Source organism: Manis javanica, chromosome 8 (genome assembly GCF_040802235.1).
Source record: "Manis javanica isolate MJ-LG chromosome 8, MJ_LKY, whole genome shotgun sequence".
NCBI lineage: Eukaryota > Metazoa > Chordata > Mammalia > Pholidota > Manidae > Manis > Manis javanica.
Window position 1 is genome coordinate 62,173,277 of NC_133163.1, and position 18,070 is coordinate 62,191,346.

Here is an 18,070-nt window from a genome sequence, read left to right on the forward strand (position 1 = left end):
TTCTCAGCAAAAAAGCCAGACTGGTCCTTCAAAAATCCTATCAAGTCACATCCCTATCCCAAACTTTTGATGGCTTTTTCCCCCCTCAGGAAAAAACAAAATTCTTTGAATGGTCTACAAGGTCTATGTGATCTACTACACCACTGACCTCAGTTCCCAGATCCCACCGCCTCATGCTCTGCTCCAGCCATGCCTGTCTTCTGGCTGATTCTGGGACACATTAGGCTGGCATGCTTGCACTGCCTGTTTCCTCTGCCTGGAACTGTTGCCCAGACATCACCATGGCTATTTTAGGTCTTAGCTTAATATCACCTCATCAGTAACGTTTTCTCTGGCCATCCTTTTAGGAAGTGACATCCCTCTTCTCTTTCAAGGCACTCTTAATCCTTTTACCTCCTCTTTATTTTTCTTTCTTGTTCTTGTCACCATCTAAAACATTAGTTATGTTTCTGTGTTTATGCTCAGTCTCCTCAATCTAAAATATAAACTCCAAGAGAGCAAAAATCTCTATTTTATTTACTGCTTTAACTTTACTGTGTAGAACAGTAATTGGCATATCATAGGTACTTATTAAATATTTCTCTTAAAGCTGGCTTTAAAAACACATGTCTGCAAGAAACTTGTATCTTAGAAAATAAAACCTTCAATCCAGCCTAACCTATGTCAGTCAGCCCACTTTTCTTATTTGCTTGCCAGGCAACATATTTTTTCAATACATGCCAGTCAGTCCTTGATTTCAGCTAAGAGCAGGTGCCTAGCCTCTATACTGCCTCGTCTCTGTGACAAGGATATATACAGATAGCTTTAAGATATACTATTTCATTTATATTTATATACACATAATCATTCTTTTAAGTTCACTGGCACTATCTTCCTTTTTCCTACTTTTTGAATAGCATTTTAAAATAGTTTTTTTTTAAAGTAAAGGATTTATTTCAGCAAACTGAAAAAAACAAAAATCACCCAGAATCTCATGCAAGTGCAACCATTGCTAACATTTCATATTTCCTTATAGTCTTTTGTCTATTCACCGGATTTCTTCCACATAATAATAATTATACTGTTCCTATATTTTTCATTTGACTATGTCAAGGGTGAAGGTTACATTTTCTAAGTACCATAAGTAGCTACAATGATTTGGGGGGACTTGAACACTGGATTGGCAAACATTCGGTTAACCATTCTTTAGGAGGAAATCTGGATTGAGCAAATTGCTCTTCCAGAGGCTGTCTCTTTAGGACAGCTGCTTAAGCCAAAGAGGCTAATAAATACACTGAAACCTGTATTGCATTAACCTCATGCTGCCAGGAGCTGGAACACTAAGGCTGACCTTTCCCTTTCCCTCCTCATGCTCACCTGTAACTGGGACTTTGCGCAGAGGGCCCATCTTTTGGAGGTAGGTTAAAAGGAGACTCTCCAGCTGGCAGGAGTGGAATTAACACTTTAATTACACATTGTCTTCAATGGGCTGGATGTTGTTAAAAGTGATTTTGTCTGTCATTTCTCCTGAACATTTGTGATCAGTTTGGTTACTAGTCCCTACTCCACAGTCCTTGCTTATAGGACTGACCCCAGAGAAGAGATCCTCAGATGGTCTTCCAGAATTGGGTTGCTGGCATGTTTGAGCTCAAATATGTTGGGTCTTTTTGAACGTGGAACCCACGGCATGTTGGGGCACCAAGGGGTCTCTCGGGTGTGGTTGCTTGGGACAAAGCGCTGGCTGACTGACTAGTCAAGCGTCTGGGCAAAAGGACTACAAAGACTATAGGGTGGAATAAAAATAAATAAATAAATAAAAAATTTGGTTAGTACTTAGGATATTAATAGTCTCTTTCTTGGCTCTAATTAAGTTATTATTACCTAAACAAAATATGCACTAAGAGCTATGGAAATATAATTGCTCCACCAACTGGTCAGCCATAATATTTGATAACAGCAACAGAAATGAAAACAATATTGTTTACCCATGGGAGAATTTATAAAAAAATAATTAAAAATAAAAATAGGAAAATGTTTTTAAGAATAAGTTATTCTTTGAAACCAATAATTGTGAAGTCAATTGCTCTTTTCTCATGCTAATGGATATATTTTTTAAAACTTATTTTCCTTTCTAAGTTCTATCCCTAATTCTTGTATGCTTACTAAATCCATGTCCTTGTTCCCTGTGTGAGCTAGTGACTAACATAGACTTAACACAGATGAACACATTTACTAAGAGAACCCTTAATTAACCCCGACAAATACCAAATTATTAATTCATCTAAAAGGCAAAACAAAACACACCTGTTTAGAGATAAGTGTAGTCTTCACAGATAGTGCTCCTGGCAAATATCCTTGATTATAATTGAAAAGTAAAAATATTTCTGGTAATTGTCTTTTTATCTTTTTATTTATTTTTTCTCAGTCCTTTAAGTCAGTAAGTCCTCTTGTCCACAGATTATCCTCTTTCCCAGGTGGACTGCTGTCAGCAGTGTGACAACACCCCATAATGGGTGAGTGGCTCCAAGATGGCTGGACTGGTGTGGGAATCCACAAGTCTGGCTTCTCTTTTGCATTTGGCCTCCTTTGTGGATTTAGGAGTCCATAGATGTTTACTGGGCCTGAGCTTCCTTATCCATAACTTGAGGGCCTACTAGAGATCACCCTACTTCCAGACCTAAACAATCCATGAACACATCTTGTCCACGAGTTGCAATTATACTCATGAATGAAAAGGCATTCAATTCTTCATGAAACATGGATGCTGTATATTGATTATAAGAGAATCTGTGTTAAATATCAAGTAATGTGAGGTATGGTTAGATTTATGCGTGTGTATGTGGTGGAACACACACACACACTTACATATACCATCTATCTACATATACCCACAACTCACTTCCCACGATGCTGACAGTGGATTACAGTATCACTTTTTTGAAAGTTCTCTGAATGCACGTCTTAAAGGGTCAAGGCCTACCAACTAAAGGGACTTGAGAAAAGCCATCTATCTGCATGCCTTTAGAAGCATGGTGGTTAAAGATTTCTGTTATCAAGTGACAATTGTTTCATGGCACATTTATCAAGCACTTAATGTCCACCAGCCTCTGTGCAAGGAACAATATCCTCAAGGAAAGGGAAAGAATAAGGAAAAGGAGAATTCCCTTGAAAAGGGTGGCAGGAATAGGGCAAATTACTTTGGCGTTTATACACTAAAATTTTGGTGTTTTAAATGCAATGACTTTGCTGACCCTGCAAAGAAAAAAAAAATTGAGCATTAGAATTTCTTTTACAAATTTTTGGTTACAAGAGGATGCGGCAGTAAATAGATGATGGTGGTGGTGTTTCAAGGTATCTAGGATGCCATGATATTTGTCTGAAAAATAGAAGGTGATAAGATGTCACTTAAACATGAGGCACTAAATAAATTGCTGTGTCTGAAGAGGCAGATGGGAAACAGTCACTAACGGAGAAGAATAAACCTGGAGAAATCAAAAATAAAAATAAATGTAAGTGCCCAAACACAAGGCAATTAGACCCTGAGAAATGTTATTTCATAACAGTGGAGTGTCTTAGATAGCAGGGGAGAATTCATGAGGGCTCAAGGCCCCTGATTTCCTCCTATTCTCTTGTTACCTGACATATTACCCACAGAACACGAGTTCTGCCTCTCCCCACCCACCGGCCCTCACGCCCTCTTGTATTTTCAATGTGCTGGCCGTGACTCATCCTACACATCGTTTTGCTCTCAAGCCTCCCTGCGCAATACACTCCTGCCACTACTTCAGGCTTCGGTTTAGCACAGATGATTCAGGCTGATTCCATTTTCCACATTTATCTCTCAGCACCTGAGAACCATTGCCAGCCTGCTTTTCTGCAGCAGCTGGATCTGGGAGAATACCTGGGCCACAGGGTGAATGGTTGCTTTCTTTCTTGCTTAATTCTGGGGCATTTCTAATATTCCCACAGGGCTCAGCTTGCCTCCCCCGGAGCTCTTCCACAAGGTAAATGTGAAGCAGCCACATTTGAGGAACTGCTTTTGTAGAAACTGGAACTAAGGAAGGCATGGAACCCACTGCAAACTGCCTCAGAAGGCAGTGCTTTAGAGAGGACAATGGGGTTGTAGGTACAGTTATCACTGCTTCTCTGAGTCCATGTTGGCCAGTGGGGAGATGCGCTTATGCTTTTTATGCTTCTAGTGTGGCTATATTTCTGTCTAAGCTTTGCACTTTAAAGTAGTCACCACAGGAGAATATATATATAAAAAAATATGTATTCTGGTGATGCTAACCCTGTTTTTAAGATTCTTCTTTGGTAATTTGGAAAACAAATTTCTATCAAGGAAATCAGGATCAGTTTACAGCTGTACACCTTGCCAAAATTAGTCCTACTCAATTTGCTGACCTCTGCATAAATTTCTTAGTTCAGAAATTAAATTTTCTCTAAAGATATTCAAAAGAAAGTGCTGTAGGCTTTGAATACCATTCCAAGAAAGGGGTCCCAAAAGTTTGCCAAGGCTTCCAGCACCAAGGTCTCCCCAGGATACCACTTTATTTGGGTGGATTAAATATGAAATATTTATTTTAAGAAAATCAAGCAAACTACAATATTTAGTTTACTGATAGAGGGTCTCATTTCTCCAAGGACCATCACATATCTTGGAAAAACCTCCAAGGTTTCTCACTGTTTCAGAATTCCTTACACTGAAATTTGATCACCAAGTAAATGAGTTTGTTTCTAATCAGGTTAGTGCATTTTCAATTTATTTAGGAACTTGACCTTTGAACTTTTGTAATTTGGACTAAACATTCACTCCACATTTACTCTGCTGGGTATTATGGGAGATACATAAATGAAACTGGCCATTCTCTTTTCCTCTTTTGATGCTGGTTGAACACCTGTTCATCCCTCAAGGCCTAGTTCAAATGTCACTTCCTTTAAATTTTTTCGTATTATATAGGAGAAAAATCACAGAAATATCTTAAAAATATAAAATTATACATGATTAATAGAGATAATTAATAGAGATAATTTCTTATATACATTATAAGAAAATGTATGTCAGTATTGTGGACGATTAAATGTTGCTTTCCCCCACCTCAAACTAGTGTTTTCTATCAATGTATGTATAATGGAAGAAAGGCACCATTTCCATAAAGAATTATTTTATCTAGAGGCTACACAGGGCCAGGTGATGTTTCTTAAACACAACATTAAAAATGTTTCTTAAATACAGCATTAATAAGCTGTATAATAATGTTAGTTTGTTCATTAATCAGAATAACTTGGATATTCCGAAATGAGAGCAGTTGGCTAATGGATGCTGTAAAGTTATTTCAACAATTTTTCCAACATTACTAAAATGTTCAAATATAAAACAAAGTCTAAAAAATTTTTTAATGGACACTCATTTATACACCATCCAGATTTTACCACTAACATATTTTTATTCTTTCCTTATCATGCATCAATTTATTATCCATTCTTCAATCCAGTTTATCTTTTTGAGGCATTTATTTTTAAGTTAAAGTATCATTGATATACAATCTTATGATGGTTTCACATCCATAAAACAGTGGTTCAACATTGACCCATACTATCAAGACCTCACCCCCTCCACTACGGTCACTGTCTATCAACGTGGTAAGATTTTTATGGAGTCATTAATTGTATTCTCCGTGCTGTACTACTGTCCCAGTGACCTACCTATGTTGTGACTGTGAATTATAGTGCCCCTAATAACCTTCTTCCTCCCCATGCACCCTCCCCAACGGTAACCACTAGTCCCTTCTCAGTGTCTATGAGTCTACTGCACTTTTTTTTTCCTTTTTGAAGCATTTCAAAGTAAACTGCAGGTACTAGTACACTTCCATCTAAATACTTCCGCATGCATTCAATATTTATGTTTTTTCCTTTTGAAGTAAAATTTATATTCCATGAAATGCAAAAATCTTAAATGTACATGCACCAAGTTCTAACAAATGCAGACATCTGTGTAATTCAAACCCGTATCAAGAAATAAGTACCCTTACTGCAGAAATTTTCCTCATGTTCCTTCCTAATTAATCCCTGCCCCAATCCCCACAGATTAGTTTTCAACCTGAAGTTCTTAAAAAAATTCAGTAATTTTAATGACAATATATTCCTCTCCTCTTAATGTACCTAAAAAATTTACAGCAAACACGATGGGGCATGCTTAGAATTTATTAAAAGTGAGCAACTTAAGTTTTACTTTCTATATTGTTTGTGCATGTCAAAGATGAACAAGGTTAGCTTTGTGGCTAATGCCATTTCTTTTCAAGATTACCAAGTAAATATTGCACCATCCCCATAGATTTTATTTGAAATAACGATTAACCATGGATCTTTGCAGTATAGTTCTTTAGGGGGTGGGGAGCTTAGTTACATTCTGCATTGCTTGAAGGCCATAAGGGTAAAGTGAGGCTGTCACATCCCTTAGCCCTTAACTCCCTGGGGTGCCCCACCTCACCTCTGTTAGCACCGGGTTTTGCCTTCTCCCCTCAGTCTTGGAAGGGAAGGAGGGGACAACCCCAGAAGAACTGCCTGTCAGTTGGGTCATATGAAGGATTCTAGGAAAGGGAAGTGTTAATATTGAGAACACTCCTCTAGCTGAAATGGAATGAGGGCAGGAGACATGAGTGTGTGCATTGGCATGGTTTGGAGCCAGTGAAACAAAGGTGAGGAGGGTGACGTTGGCAGTGGACAGAAGAGCAGAAAACCAAAAGGAAAGAAAGGAAAAAGGACACTGAGAAAACATTTCAGATAGATTTTCTACTTCTCTTTATAAAGTCATAGAGAAGAAGAAAGGAATGAAAAAGATGAACACCAAGAAAGCATTTCAAAGAGATTGTCTACTTCACTCTTTATAAAGTTATCTTCCAGTAGCTGATGTTCAGCCCTGAGGGTTGCTGACTGCTCAGCTCTGACTACTAAGACACCTCCCAGTGATCTCTGTGTTTGTCCCCTTTGTTGAGGAGAAACCCAATGAAGCCCAGGAACTCTGGCCCCTCCTGTCACTCTCAGGTGGATGAGGTAATCTGACTGTTCTAGCCACAGAGCAGGACAAATCAACAATGAGCTGAAACTGCCGCAGTGATTGGCACTCTACTACTAGGATGGTTTGCCTTTATGGTTGCAGGAAAAAATTGTTTAGAATAAGCAAAAATACAGAATTCTGTTATACTCCCATTTTCTATAGCTTGGTCTTAACATATATACAAGCTCCAGGGCATATAAATAACTTCTAACCAAGATTTGAATTGTTTGCCTTTATAACCATTCTATACAATGTCATAAATACAGACTTGCATGGACAATGTCAATGTCTATATATAGTGTTATAATTGTTCAAGGAACTTACTTTTAATTTATGAATTGTTTAGGTTCACTAATGTGTCAATTCTAATACCTACTTTTTAAAAAATGAGAGAGATCAGGAACAGAGATGCTACTCGAAGTTATCAAACTCCCAAGTCAGATGAATTCAGAAAGCGACTCTTTAGATTTCTATTACTTACTTACTTCTGCCTATACAATGGGTCTGCCTCTGCTTTAGGCAAAACTGTTGCCAGTGAGCCCTTTCCTTAATATTTGCTAAAAGGACCCCTGATAGGAAATGTTATGCAGAGTTCAACTCAACTTCCTCAACAAGATTCCCCTTACTTGATCCTCTCACTACAAAAACGCTTATTTCCCAGAAAGCCTCTTCTTCTCTCTTTTCCTGCCCTATATTTCAGACTTCCCGAACAAGTGAAAGGAAGGAATTTACAACTACCCACACTGAGTCCAAAGCTCCAGATTAGAAGGCTCTTGGGCAGTGCAGGGCTTATGAAAGCAACCACGCTTCTCTGGAGAGCAACAAGGAAGGAGCACTGCCTGGAGTATATGAAGTGCTGATGAAACTATGAGGAATGAATGTTGAAAAATGAGGTTCAGAGGGCATGCAGCAAAAGAAACAAAGACAATCTCTGCTCTCAAAGAGCTTGTGGTCTGTTTGGAGAGACAGAAAACCCTGATTGAATGGCTGAAGAATATTTATACAGAGTGACTTTTCAACATATATAAACTAATTTAGTATTAACTTTGTCCAGTTAGGCCAATAAGCAATACCAGAGTTAGATGAAATCAATCATGAAATATTGCCTTGGGGAAGGGGATTAAGAGTTGGATTTGAAGGTAGAGAATTGTAGTATATGATGAGCAGAAGAGGTTAAAAAAAAAAGAGAAGCAGGAGTAAATGTGTAAAGGCTTGGGAAAAGGAGGTTTGCTTATTGGAGCGAAAATTTCATTAAGGAATAATGAAAAGTAAGACTGGTGAGATGAGGGACAGAAAAAAAATGGGATTATGTTCTGATAAATCTAGAATATACCTCTGTAAACTCACAAGTTGGGGAGAATCATGTGAAGACATTATTTGAAGAAAGATAAAGTTGCTACTTTGTTGGTTATGATTAGGGAAGAAAGCCTCTGGGATAAAGTCAGCACCAGGGGTGAGGACCAGAGAAAAGCTGGGAATGGAAATGATGTTCTGCTTCTGGTCCCTGACTACACATAGACAGCACAGGTCATACTTAAGCCAGACCTGAAAATTACCTCTGCCAGTTTTTATTGCTTCAAAACAGCAAGCTTACAGGTACAGAGTTTGCATGGGAGATGAACACAATGACGCTGAGTGTTCCTCTAATGATGCTGAGTGTTCCTCTCTGCTAGCCAGACCTTTCTCATACCCATCAAGAAAAATACTTGGCTTAGGCTCGTGTCTGATCTTAACCAATCTACTTTCATCTTCCATGGGAAATTTTCTTCCAGAGTCAACCTGTTCAAATTCTTTTGGGATTCCTCTATGCTTCTTGATCAAGATTTTCAAACCGTCATTTTATAAACTCTTAAATAATTTCAGATTCTGATGTACTGAAACTTCATGAAATAACCATTTAAAATGTGTCTCTATGAGTAGTTACTTAAACCAAACCAATGTGGTCAAAAATGTTTCAAGCTATCTGAAGATTGACTTATGCCAACATTCCCAGGCCTTTGATTGTGGGCTTAGAAGAATGTTTGATTACCTAGTGGTTTTGGGCCAACTGACTTGGATTTGGATCCTGGCTGCACAACTTACTGGTCATGTGACCTTACTTACCTCTCTAAGCCTCAGTTTCTCTATCAGTAAAATGGGGAATGACAATACTTATCTCATGGAGTAGAGAAGTTCTTAGAAAGTGTTCCCTGGACCAGCAGCATCATATTCATACCTTGCAACTTGCTAAAAATGCAAATTCTCAGGCCCCACACCAAATTTACACAATCAGAATATCTGTGGGCAGGGTTCACCAATCTGTGTCTTAAAGCCCTCCAGCTGACTCTGACACTAGTTAAAATCTGAGAACCATCATTATAGGGTAGGCATTACATATTTACAGGATTGCAATAACACACCTGAAGTGTTTGCTTCAGGCTTGCTACGTAATTGCCAGAGATGATAGCGGAGGTGGCGGCTATAACAACTGTCACAAGGCAGGTCAGGAAGAACCTGTGATATTGTGCCACCAACGGGAACACTATTCTCAGGAAAGGAAAAACGCATCCAGGACTTCACAGATAACCAAGCAAATGTTTGATTGTGTTCGAAAATTGCTCAAATGTGAATCTGGCCATACGTAATTCCCATATGACACACAGTTGTATCAATTTACATCTGCCAGTGGTTTAGCATAGATCCCCTGAACACAAGCTAATCTGAAATCCCAAAAAACAAGACAAGAATAAATCAGTTACAGTAACTTTTAATGGAATTCCAGCTTACCACTCTATCCTTGACTTCCTTTAAAATTTTTGTCAGTTTGGGATGTTTATTGTGGTTAGGATTTTGAGAAATTATGATTTGCCTGTTTCCCTGATAGTGGGAAAAGCTTAGCCTCTCTCTCTCTTTTTTTTTTCTTTTCCAACGAAACTTCTATTGGTCCATTGTGGACAGCATTCCTGCAGCAAGGGTGGGATGCAACCCATTAAGTACTCAGCCTAGATGTTAGAATTTCTCTTATTTATGCATAAGAGATCAAGGCAACAAAGTAAAAAGAGCTTCCATGGCTTGTCTGTCCATTCATTTAACAATAGTTTTGAGCTTCTCCAATGTTTAATCCTGGTGCTACAGTGAACAAACAGCCCTTCATGAGGCTGACAAATGGGGGAGATAGATATTAATCAAATAGTAATATAACTAAGTTAAAATTATAATTATGATAAATATTATGAGGAACAGGTATACAATGTATGAGAGCCTGTACAAATGGAACTAGACCCAGTTCTTGGGTTGGGGCAGGTTTTCCTGAGGAAGTGAGTTAGAATTGAGATCTACGATAAGCAGAATTCTAAGATGGCTCCATAACCTTGGTTCCTTGGTGCTGTGCCTTTAATCTATTGCCCTTCAGTGTGGGCAGGACCTGTGATTTGCTTCTTGCCAATAAGATGGCAAGGTGATGAGAAGCTACTCCTGGATTAACTTGTAACATATTAGAGAGGTGACTGTAGAAATGAAGAAAAACAAATGAATCTGAGAATTCAGAAGGTAAAATTGATAGGACTCTGTTTAGATTGACAGAATTGATGGTTTAGAGGTGAGGGTATGGAAGACGGAATTATCAAAAGTAACTCCTTACTTTTTGTCTTGGTCATTCCTAGGTATGCAGAAACACTGAAAAATGGTCAGATCTGAGGCAATAGGTCAAAGATCATGAGTTTTGTTTGGGCAAGTTGAGTGTGAGGTAACTTTGAGATGTACAAAAGATATCAACTAGTTGTATGTAGCAATCCAGTGCTCAGAAGAAAGCTCTGAGCAGAAGATCTATATTTGGGGATCTTGTTAGTAACTGAAGTATTAGTGGTTATGGACTTCATTGCCCAGGGAGATAAAAGGAGAAGAAAAGAGGTCTCTGCTCAAATCTGTGGAACACCTCCAGTTAATGACTGATAGAGGAGTTAGAGGCCTGGTAAATAAACCAGGAAGGAGCTGCCAGAGAAAAGGGAAAATCAGCAGTATATAGCCACACTTATTTGGGTGTCTCTCCAGGTCTCTCTCTTGGGTAACGCAGTTGTCTTTGACACAAGGATTGTTTTATACAATCTCCCTCCTTGATTAACCTGGAAGCACTTGTAGTCTTTGCCTTTCACTTTTGTTGTAACCCACCTAGTTCCAATAATGTCCAGGGCACATAGTAGGCACTGGCCAAATATTTCTTGAATTGAATCATTTCCTTGTTGATCAATAAAGGGTGGAATGAATAGATGTAGAAGCCCAGTTCCTTTAAGCACAAAAACAAATGAGCAGAGTACAGGATACTATTTCATTGCATAGATGGTAAATATACAGCTACATGACTAAAATATTTCAAAGTCATTTCAGTAATTTCTTTTGCTGAAATATGTTTAATCAAATGTTTAATCTCTTAGAGATTTGGAGAACTGATAACAGGACTTCTTGGCTGTACATTGCAATCAGGAGTTAATTATTGTTCACACCTTTGGTGTCCCTTGTTTCAGGTTCTTTAAGAAATTGAACTCCCAGTGAACAGGTCTTAGGAACTATTTGTTTACTTATTTAAAAAATGCATAAAGAATGTATTGCATTCATAATCAATCCTTTACCAAAAAAATGCCAACTGCATAACTTTGGGTCTTCTCCAGAGTGGATTAAAAAATACTTATGTTTCCTCAGGTGCCAACATAATATGATATAACCCTAGCAGACCAATTAAATCCAGACCCCTCAGAAAATGATGCTACGTGATAGACACTTACAAATCATTCTGCCACCCTTTTGAATGCTTGTGGTCATTAACTTCAAAGCATGTACCTGCATTAGTTTCCTAGGGCTGCCCTAACAAACTACCACAAGCTGTGTGGCTTCAAACAACAGAAATTTATTTACTCAATGATTTCTGGAGGCCAGAAACCTGAAATCAAGGTATGAGCAGGGCTGGGCTTCCTATGAAGGAACCAGGGGAGAATTCTTCCTTGCCTCTATCAGTTTCTAGTGGCTCCAGGCATTCCTTGGCTTGCCACAACAAAACTCCAATCTCTTGTCTCTGTCTTCACATGCATCCTCTGTGTTGCTGTTTTCCCCTCTTCTGTCTTTTATAAGGACACTTGTCATTGAGTTTAGGGCTCACCTGGATAACCCAGAACAATCTTATTTTGAGGTCCCTACCATAACTCTGCAAAGACATTTATTCCAAGTAAGGTCACATTCTGAAGTTCTGAGTAGATAAAACCTTTGGGGGATCACCTTCAACTCATCACACTACCAAAACTTCCAAAGAGCCTATGAAGTAACCAAACTCAATTATTCCCATAATAGAAGAAAAAAACACTTTCTAGAATGTATTTTAAAGTTATCTGAAGTAACAAGGGGCTTGACTCTGGACTTTTTGAAGGCCTGCCTGAAAAGATGATTTCCTGATGTCAGGCAAGAAGCTATATTAGGAAGTCCCTGCTAGGATGAGAATTAGTGCCTCCCAAAATACCTTCTGACCAAAGATACCTTCAGGGACTTGGAAGTCCACTTTCAGCATCACTCCTTGATGATCTAATGATAACTTAGAAACAGGCACAAGCTAACTAAGCAAAAGCATGCTCCTGGGAAAGATGATACATTAGTTGGCTCACGTATTAGCAGAGACTTATTTGATTAACTTATCTCCCCCTACTGCCTTACTGCCAAATAATAAACTGTATGTTTGGGAGAATCTAGTTCATGCTACCACTAATAATTATTTTAAAAGAGATATATAAAATCCAGTTGAGACTAACTCAGTCAATAAATTCCTCATACCTGTTAGACCCACTTACTTCTTCCCAAACTGGGGTACTGCCTTCTCAACAGTTAGTTCTGGTCAAAGAAAGCCTTGTGGTGGCCCAAGAGGGTGAGCCTGTGCCTGTGATCTCCAAAAAGACAAATAACCTACTGGCCTGTCATTGAGCCTGCACGAGGGGCACACTTGTGTAGATCCAAATGAGACTGCCCACTTTTCAAAATAACCTGTGGGGTTAAAAGGGGAAGAATTGACTTGAACTCATTCTTCAGTGACTCATAACCTTTAAAGCAACATCTCAGTCCACTCTGGCAGCAAAAGAACTTAGAGTCTACAAAACACACCTTCATGTCCCATATAATTATGAAGAGATAAGAGTATGTAGATCATTGCTGAAAACAACCAGTTATGAGACAGTCAGTCACAAAGGAGGAAAAGAAGAAGAATGCCATTAATGTATGACATTGCTTGTAAACTAAATATTTACTTAGGCATCCTGGCTCTGAGCGATGGTATAGAAGGTTAGACTATAGGAGAGCAGAGTATGGTACCTTAAACCTGGGTTCAAATGCATCATCTTTCTGACCCCTGTCCAGTGGGATTGGTCATGCTAGCCCCCTAACTGGAAGGCTGAATGCAACAGCAGCTTCAAAGAGCTGAGAGCTCCATGAAAGAGTGACATAATTTGAACTACAAAGGCTTACTAACTGTGGTCTGCTCAATGCACGGGAAGAGGAGAGCAAGGACGATGCTGTATTCCACCATCACTCAGAATTTCTGGAGGCTCCAGTTCTCATCATGTCACCTTTTTGGGTCTAGAAACACCAAACTCCTCTACCCCATAAGTATATAGTCCAAAGATCTTTTCTTGATAATCTCAATTGCTTTAATATTACTAACCCACCAAATTCTAAAAGCACAAAGAAAAGTATCACCTCTAAACCCCAGTATCCAGAGAAAACCATTGTTCCACATTACATTTTGGCATATGTTTTACTGGTCCTTTTGAAATCCAGAAATGTATCCATTTTAAAGCAACAAACAAATAAATGGAACTTTTGTAGTCACTTTTCATTTATTCCATAATATTTAATGAGCACTTACTGTAGGCTAAGCATTATGACAGACACTAAGATGATGAAAATGAGTTAAATCATGTCATTTCCTTGATGTATTCACCAGTCTAAAGCAGAAGATGGACATAGATAGAGGGCCGTAATTCACTCCCGTGAGTCTTGGGAATCAAGAGATGCTGAAACTCAAGCACTCAGAGTCCTTCTATTAGGGCTTCTCTTCCTGATAATATTATATCAGGTCATACATGTGCTCCTGAGCACTGAGACATTTCTCTATCTTTGTCCTTGTAGAACCCTAGTGTAAACAGCAAATTACGACAAGTGTCACCTTAGGTCAGAACAAAAACTCTGACAGGCCATCCGTCAAAGCCAGTCACGGAAAGAAGGGAAGAGACTTTAATTCTAGGTGAAAGCAAACAGCTCCAGAGGTTGCTCTGTAAAAGAAAGCCATAGTAAAGGTGATAATCATATTTTACATTTACTGAGCACTTATTATGTACTGGTACAGTGCTGAAGACTTTATACACAAAATCTCCTTTAAGCTTCAGAGTATAATTATGGGATTGGTATTAGAATTCCTGTTTTACAGATAAAGTTGTTGAGGCTAGAGAGGTTAAATAATTTCCCCAAGATCATCCTTCTAAAATGTGGCCAGCTTTGCCTTGAGCTCCAAATCAATGTACTTAACCTCAGGAAACCCACAAATTAGAAGACAGGAGCTAGTTAAGTGAAGCAGCATGGTGTGGAGGAAATGACAAGAGCTTCAGAGTTATACAAATGGCTTCACATCCTGGTTCTACTCCTCCCTCAGCAAGGTCCCTTTTTTTTTTTTTTACTGGTTTTCCCATTTCTGTGCAGGGAGAATATCTTATCTATTGCTGGGTCCTCAACATCTACAACTAAGTCTGCCAGCCTGTAGCATAGGTCCTACAAAACTGTGTTGAATGAGTGCCAGATCAATACATGAATTCAGGCAGGACAAAAATACTTGATTTGATAGAGCTGCAGTGAGGGTTGGCAATGATGTGAGTGAAGTGACTCACCTGGTGCCTGCACAGTGTAGACACCACATAAGTGCAGGCCTCATTATCCTGCAATAGAGGCATGGGATAGAGGAAGGTGAACTAAGCCAGTGGGCTGCTTTTTCCCTAAATCTGAAATCGCAGTGAATTCCTCTCCTTAGGACCTATTCCAGACTGTCTGAAGCCCCTGAAGGAAAATAAAAGAGGGAGAACTAGAAGGAACAAACCACATTCAGGAGCCCTGCACAAATTGTCATGCTGTGATGAATTTCCTAGAATATAAAGACTCTTGCTTTGATGCATGTGCACGGCACCACTGGTTCCCTAAAGCATTTTCAGAGCTTAATGCAATGCCAGGCTCCGTGTTTGCATGCCCATATTGTTCTCCTGAGGCAGAGTGAAAGTCCTTTTTGATTCCTGATTCATCCATAGGAAAAAAAAATACATACTAGAGAAGTCCTCAGTGGAAATGGCATTGTCACCAAGCAAAATAGAAACATTTTAAAGATAAATTTATTCCGATTGCTGTGGCCTTTTATCTGGCAACTCAGAGAAGGGTGTTAAAACAGATAAGCAGATTTTCTTTGCAGTATAGTAAATATCAGAGACTGTATAAAAAGAATGATCATGCTTACATTGTCTAAAATAAGATCTAGCTTTTGTAAAGTGTGATCTACTCAAGATATCACTGTTTATATCCTACAAAGCCAATTTAGTTGTTTTCTCACCTTTTCACAATAATCTCATAGAAAATCCTCATTTTTCATGTGAATTTGGCATGAAATCTGGCAGCAGCTCAACTTGGCCTTCTTCACGGGAGCTGTACCATAGCTGATGAGACTCTGCTGAACACCCAGTCACTCACTGGCTGTTTTCTTTACTTTTAAAGCAAGAAGGATTTGGCCAAAAAACCTCTTTAGCAAATTCAAGTCCACCTCTACATGCTGGTTTCCAGATAAGCTGTTTGGACTTACTTTCAGGGAATGTGGATCTTTTCTTTAGGCCCAGAAGAGTTTCTTTTCCCTTTCCTCTTTCCTGATCCCTCCCTGATTACAGAGGAAAAAGAATGACTCTACTTTGCTCCTGGCTCAGAATGCGCATCAGCCAGAGGCAGGAGGACCAACCCTCCTCTAGAGGGGCTGTCCCCAATTCTGCAAAGCCAGCTTCTCCGTGACAACGCACGGGCTGCCTCCCATACGCCACTGCCCAGGACACATTCCACCTACAGGAGTTCAGGGACAGAAAAAGGTTATTTGTCTTGAAGAACTAACATGAGTTTAATGATTAGCCAAGGAGGATCTGTAATTTGTAGTTTCTTTCTTTGCCTGTTGGAAAGCACAGATCTAGAAATGGGACACCTTTTTTGTGTGAGGATTTATTGATATAAATTTTTCTTCAGCTATCATTGCATATTTGTTTGTAACTTTCAGCTTCTCTTAATGAGACCGTTTTATTGAGCTGCACTTCTTCGGTAATTTGTCTCAAATTCTTTTTGAGAAGTAAACTATGACTAAATGAACACTTTGAAAGTGGCTAAAATCATTCTAACTATGCTATTCCTCCTACCTGAGCAACAGGAAAATTAACCCAGGAAAAACAATCTACAATCATCTTTCCAATGAACATTTTCTACCTAGACACTTCGGCTTCACAAAGACCAAAATAAAGAGAATAACTCCTGCATTGGTATAGAAAATTCTCATCATTAATAAGCGTTTACTTATAGGCTCAAAGTAAACTCAATACACTGCCTCCTCTCTTCTCAGCCAGCTACTTAAAAAAAAAAATAGTACAGAGTAAAAAAAAAGGCAGCCCATTTTAGATATGTAAATTGAGTCCCAGAAGAAAATATACTAAGAAATAGACTAAGTAAATACACTAACACTAAATAAATAGACTAAGAAAATATACCAAGTTATAGAATAGGTAACAGGAGATGTTATAGTCTATAAAGACTGTAAAGAAGTTCTAGCTCAAAATCTGTAGCCTGGAGCCTTACAATCCCAGCCCAACACAAATAATTTAAGCGGGACAACTTCAAAAGTTAGGTTTTCTTCCTCCTCACCTCCAATTTCTCTTCAAAATGACAATGTTTCAAACCTTTTTTTTTTGAAAGGGGGTTATTGGTTCCTGTTTATGATTTAATAAAATACTTCTAATTAAAATTCTTCTGTTTAGAGGAAGAGTAGTAAAACTTGCCTTTGATAAATTGAAACCAGAAAATTGATTCATTAAAAATATTTACCAAATTAAGCACAGCACATAGAGAAGTACAAAAATTATGAGAAAAATCTAACCAGAGAAACTGAGGCAGAGGTCAGTACGTAAAACCTATTTACAACCCAACAACTCTATCTGCAATCAAGAGGTGATGCCCATCTAAATGCCACTTAAAAATACACATACACATTATGTGAACCTCTTCAAGGATGGAGAGAATTCTGAAGGGGTAACCTGAGACAGTTGTGAGGCAGGAAGGGAGCAGATATGCTCCCATCCTCCTGTTATCTAACCCACAGAACTATCATGCCCGTTTTAGCTACATTTGATCTGGACATCAGAACTGATACTGCAAAAATCATGGTGCTTGATTTTGACAGTAGGAATCAATATGCCCCAGAAGGATGTTAAGACAGTGAGTCATATATGTTCCTGATAAGAAGGATTGAAGATAGTGTCGACCACTAACCCAGCAGCATTCTCCCTTTATTTGTGCCTATATATTTGAAAAAAGGTGGGGGAACATGTCCAAGTTTACTTTTTTAAACTAAATAATGTTGCCTTGTGGCACTCATATTGTATCTATTACACATTTCACTTCAAAACCTCATCTCCCCTAAACCCTCTTCAATGCGCTTGAAGTAGCACAGCCAAAGGAAAGGAATTTTCTATTTAACTAGAGCACTGACATTCTGTTACACAATTCGATCTTGTCTATTTACCTGCTCTCAAAACCAGAAGACACTAAACACAGAATGCCGACTGCGGTAAGCCTGCGGTGCCGTAGGTCCCGGGCTGCATCTGCGGCTTCCCTCTCACTCATCAGCGTAATTGTTGCCATGTTATTCCATTTTTTGATTAGTCTAGTCCCTCAAGCTCAGTGCTTTTTTCTGGCCCAACGTTCTTCTGCTGGTTGTCATGGTGACTGAATTGTTAGAGAGGAGAA

The 18,070-nt window shown here is 38.8% G+C and overlaps 1 long non-coding RNA gene across 1 annotated transcript; it reads right to left on the minus strand.

Annotated features, from left to right (window-relative positions):
* Nucleotides 1-1,350: 1,350 nt before the first annotated feature.
* LOC140843267 (uncharacterized) lies at nucleotides 1,351-18,030 on the minus strand. Its single transcript, XR_012120881.1, has 3 exons — nucleotides 17,847-18,030; nucleotides 2,284-3,231; nucleotides 1,351-1,420 (listed from the first exon to the last, which is right to left on the minus strand). It is a non-coding gene; the product is annotated as an uncharacterized lncRNA (long non-coding RNA).
* Between the last annotated feature and the right edge of the window lie 40 nt (nucleotides 18,031-18,070).